Source organism: Tiliqua scincoides, chromosome 4, assembly GCF_035046505.1.
Source record: "Tiliqua scincoides isolate rTilSci1 chromosome 4, rTilSci1.hap2, whole genome shotgun sequence".
NCBI lineage: Eukaryota > Metazoa > Chordata > Lepidosauria > Squamata > Scincidae > Tiliqua > Tiliqua scincoides.
In genome coordinates this window covers 102508116-102513342 of record NC_089824.1, presented here as the reverse complement: position 1 = coordinate 102513342, position 5227 = coordinate 102508116, and the positions used below count along the sequence as shown (strand labels likewise).

Below are 5227 nucleotides of genomic sequence, written 5' to 3'. Positions count from 1 at the left end.
AGGCATTAAAAACGTCACTTCCGGTTTCATGGAGAAACTGGAAGTAGTGATTTTTTTTTTAAACTGTTGAGCTCAGAGGACCTTCTGGAGGCAAGGGAGCAGATCTCCCCTTGCCTCTGCAGGGGACACGTGCAGGGAAGCCCCGCGGACCCAATCTATGGATAAATGAATCTACGGATAAAGGATCCGTGGATACAGGGACCCACCTGCACACATATTTGCAAAAAGTTTTTTTAAAACAAAAGTTCAGTTTATAGAATAGAAACTAGCTGAAGCCAAAACAAGCTCTTTAAGTCCTGGGCTCTCACTGGTCTAAATTCTAGATAATGGATGCTTGGTGTCTCCTGAAGACTACAATCCTGCCTCTACATGGTTACCTGAGAGTAAGTCAATGCAAATCAGTTTGTTTCATTTCGGAGTAAACGTGCATTGAATTGTGCTGTAAATGTATTTAAAATACTGGTGGTGCCTCTGTATCCATGAGGGATCCGTTCCTGGACCCCCTGCGGATACTGAGAAACGTGGATAACAAAATCCATGGTTTTCAGAACCTACTTAAGCTCCAAACGTGAGCAGAGCCTTGCTCCAGTCAGGACTGAGAAGCTTTCTGAGCCTCAGAGAGGCAGTGCGCCACCACATGCGTCCTCTCTGAGGCTCAGAAAGCCTCCCAGTCTCAACCAGAGCAAGGGTCTGTGGTGAGGCAAATCCATGGATGCCGAATCCGTGGATAAAGTATCCCCACTGGTATAGTGATTTTGTTTTCATTTTGTGTTTGGTGGAAACATTTCCAAACTACTGAGAGAGAGAGAGAGAGAGAGAGAGAGAGATCCATTTCCTGGTCTGAGACAGACTGCAAAGCAGTGACCAGCAGGGGGTGGTATTGCTGACCTGGTGGTTTTGTACAATTTCTGCAAAACAATGCCAAAGTAAACATTCAGATGCAGCTCGGGATTACTCTTCTTCTAGTTCCAAAACTGACTTCTCAGAAAATAGCCTCTGAAACTGAAAATAGAGATAAAAGTCTGAGACCTGAGAGAAGACATTTCTATTGTAGTTTGATGTTAGTCCCAATGAATTAATTCCATTATGTAACAGGCTCCCTACAAAGAGTGGAGTAAGGGACTACAGATTAAATTGATTAAGAAAGGATTCTGCTGAGCTTGGGTGGGGGCAGGGGGGCAGAGAGAGAGAGAGAGAGAGAGAGAGCGAGCTGGCAGCATATTGGGAACATTAGCTTGCTATTTGAATCTGAAAGAAAGAATAATATTTATTAGGAACTACTGAAATTCCTGACATGGCAAGCCAGGCAGGGAACAGAGGGAGAGCCCATATACTGTACTGCATGGACTAGGATTGTTGTGTGTGTGTTGTGTAGATCTGTTTTTTCTGTCAAAGAGTTCACAGTCAGGAGAGGTCTGGGACACACAGCATCAGCAGCCGTAACTGCAGGCTGTGCCCACTGCAACAGTGTTTCCAAGTGCAAACGGTTAATATTTTCCCTGGGTTTTAAAAGCATCCATTTATTTATGGGAGGAGAATGAGATTAACTGTGGGGGCTAAACCTGTTCACTGTCCTTGGTAAACCCCTATCTGAGAAAGGGGGGTGGGTGGTTTCCCCCATCTCGGTAAATGGGACAGTTGGAAGCCATTTGCCCCACATGCGCTACTGAATTAGAGAGAATTAAAGCAACTGGAGATACAATTATTAGAACCTGCAATCCTATCCACACTTGCCTGGGAGTAAGCCCCATTGAGTACAGTGGAACTTCTGAGTCGACATGCATAGGATTGGGCTCTTATGGAGGCAAACCTGTTGCTTACGTCAGGCACTGGTGATGCCAGGCTGAAGTGTGCTTTGTGTCCCTGATTTTAGCCAATTTATTTTGTCTCACATAATTGACCGTGAACCACTGAGAACTGAGCCCCTTCCTCTCCATATAAGTACACCCTGGGTTCTGTGTTTTGGTAACACTGGATTATTGATCTTCTACCGGTTGGACAGGGTCTTCAGAGACCTGTCCCAACCTGTGATGAACAGGCAAGTAACAGTACTGCCAATTTCTTTGTAATTGTTTTGGATTTTTTTTTTTAATACGACAGATCAGGGGAGGGAGAGAGATGAGGTTAACATAGAACAAATTAAATGGAGTCTTGTTTACTGGGTTAATGTTAAAGATCAGCCCCAGATCTGAAAAGGGTAAAGTCCTTTCTTCAGTACCCATGTCTTTGTCCAGTGTCACATGTATTCATTCTTTTTCACATAATTTCAGCAGATGCAAGAATGATTTGCAGTGGTGCCACATATTGTTAATTGACATCAGAAGTGGCATTTGTGAATAAATACAAGTATATATTTTAGTGTTTACAGGATTGGATGTCTATTGCAGCTTGGGGAAAAAAACCAAGGGTGAATTTACATGATTGAGTTTGATGTGGGTTAGTTTCTCTTCTGTGTATTCCATGTGGCTCTTTGATCATTTATAATGAAATGCTTGTGGCCGACAAATTCTCCCACCACACTTTTAGTGGAATCTTGACCATGCATACTCATGGTTTCTCTTGCTCAACCAAGGCCTCTCCAGTCACCAGTGAGTCTTCTCCACTGCCCATTCCCTTTGCCTCCACAAAGGTGCTTGGGAAGTAGGGTAGGAGGAACTGGTTGTTGGAGAACTCAATATGAGGTGGACCCAGACTTTGTAGGAAGGTTGTGCTAAGCATGTACTGGGACCAGGATTTTGGACTGTCCCAATTTTGAGATAGCGACTATCCTTTATTTCCAGTAAAAATAAATACGTATAGATCTGTCTCAATAATGCAAATTAGCTGCTTGTAACAAGGATCTGCGTCAGCAGGGCCAGCCCATCCATGAGGCTAACTGAAGCAGTCGCCTCAGGTGCTGCGGGCTCCATCTCTACCCACCTATTTGCCTATACTGAACCTCCGTCTCCCTCCACTCTCTGCGTTGGAAAAGGAATAGGGGCACTGAAAGAAAGAGGAAATGTGGAAGTGAAGAGAGTGCTGAGCTAGAACATTAGAAACTGGAAGGAGCAGAAACTGGCATATCATTTGGTAAGAGGGGGCAGCATTTGGCGTGCCATCTAAGGTGTCAAGAGGACTTGGGATGGGCCTGTGATTCAGGGATTGTCTGATGCTGCTCCCCTGTATTGCACCCTGATGTCATGGATCTAAGCAGCATTGTTATTGAAAATGGGTGAATGGTAGAATTCACAGCAAGAAGTCTGCAATGGTTGATAAAGATGGTGTGGTATAGTTATCACACTATGGTGAGATAAGAATATAAGAAAAAGCCTGCTGAATCAGACACTGGTCCATGTAGTTCACTGTTCTGCTTCCAGCAATGGCCGGTCAGGTACTTCTATGGGCCTTCCCTGTTTTTTCCATCTTTTTTTGTCGATTTTATTTTAGAATTTTCTGATAATGCATCCCCATCATAGTTTTTGCACAGTGTGATGGACAGATAAGGAGCTAGCTAGTGCTGTTTGCCAGATATATAGGAGAGATCTGCTAAGCCCTCATTATAGTTATTTTTTTAAGAAGGAGAGGACAGATACTTTGTGGCTGGCCTGTCAGCTTAATAAGATCAGATTTCTAGCAAGGATGTAAGGAAATACTTAAGCACAGAAAGGACATATGGCACAATTGCTTTCTTTGCTTTTGCTTGCTGTGATAATAAAGATTATGTGCCCAGACATTGCCCTGGAGAGGTCCCCTTTTCTCAAGTTCCATAGACATGTCAGCCACAGCATATAACAGTTTCCTTGGCAACATATCTGAAATGTGACATTCATCAATAACAGTGCTGTGGTTTTAAGTCCATCAGGGCTGAGGCTTGGATCTAATCAACATTTGAGGCTTTGGTGGAATTTAAATTAACTTTCATGGACTCTTCAGCCGCTTATTCAGAGCAACCTAAGTCTTCTCTCTGCTTCCTCAGTGAGGGAATCTTTAGGGACCAGTGTGGAGACTGTGACAGATAAGCTTTGGGAGACTGCTGCTAGTGATTGTCTTGATGTTCAAGCCCTGAGTTTCTTTGTAATGTTTCAACACTACAACTTTCTTGTATCAGTGTTTTGAAAACTTCCTCCCATCAGGAAAGACTTTCCATGTTGACTTATTATTGAGGACTTATTATTGTACTTGTGCAGCAGGTGCAGAAATGCCCTCCTGCATGGTGGAATCTTGGAGATGCCAAGAGAGAGAGGGTAGCTCTTGGCAACAGTTGTCAAGGAAATGAAGAATGTGGAGGGGGAGGAAAAAGAGAAATGAGAGAGATGGGGAAGATTGATAAGGAAGGAAGGGTGAACAGGGGGAAATTATATGAGAGATGGAAAATTCAAGACTGTGAGGGCCTGTTGCCAGCATGGGACAAAAACGCCTTGTAGGCTATGGGGTTGGGCAACTTATAACACAGGATCATTGTGGGAAGAAGCTAAGGAGGCTTCATTTGGGCAACAACCTCAACAGCCAACAGTTCTGTCCAAATCTAAAGACTCCAAATGTAGTTCTGTTTGTATTTCATATGTGCTCAAAAGGAATGCAGTGCAGTACTGGTCACATGTATTTTGGAAAGCTTATTTGGGTTCATAAAACTCAGTATTTCTTGTGCAAAAATGCACAAGAGTTTTGTGTTGAGTCTTTTCCAACACGCACCCCAGATCTGAAGTATAAGAAGCTGTGGCTCACATTTGCCATGGAACGTATCATTGTCAAACTGGTTGGCAACCTTCAGTCTCGAAAGACTATGGTATAAGCCTACAGCACCCGGTATTCCCAGTCGGTCTCCCATCCAAGTACTAACCAGGCCTGACCCTGCTTAGCTTCCGAGATCAGACGAAATCGGGCATGTGCAGGGTAACAGTTGCTGCTTGTCTTTTAATCAATTTTGTATTTTTGAAAAAAACAACTGTCCAGCTGCATACATAATTGTATTTTTGCTTCTAATGGACAGAAGAACAAGAACATAAACAATCCATTAATGTTTTTCATGACTGGCAACCCTAACTAAAACTACTTACGAGGACCCAATATTTGCAATATGTTCTGGACTATAACTGTGGCCAGTGTAATGTATACTAGTGTATACTAGTATATAGTGTATACTAGTCTTTTCTTAAGAACATGAACACATCTTCTTTACTCTCATATCTACTCAGAAAAATGGATAAAATTAATCATTACTACTATTATTTTAATTTTTCCCCACTTT

At 42.9% G+C, this 5227-nt stretch overlaps 1 pseudogene; it reads right to left on the bottom strand.

Moving 5' to 3' along the window:
* Positions 1 to 4770: 4770 nt before the first annotated feature.
* LOC136650722 (5S ribosomal RNA) lies at positions 4771 to 4890 on the bottom strand (annotated as a pseudogene).
* Between the last annotated feature and the right edge of the window lie 337 nt (positions 4891 to 5227).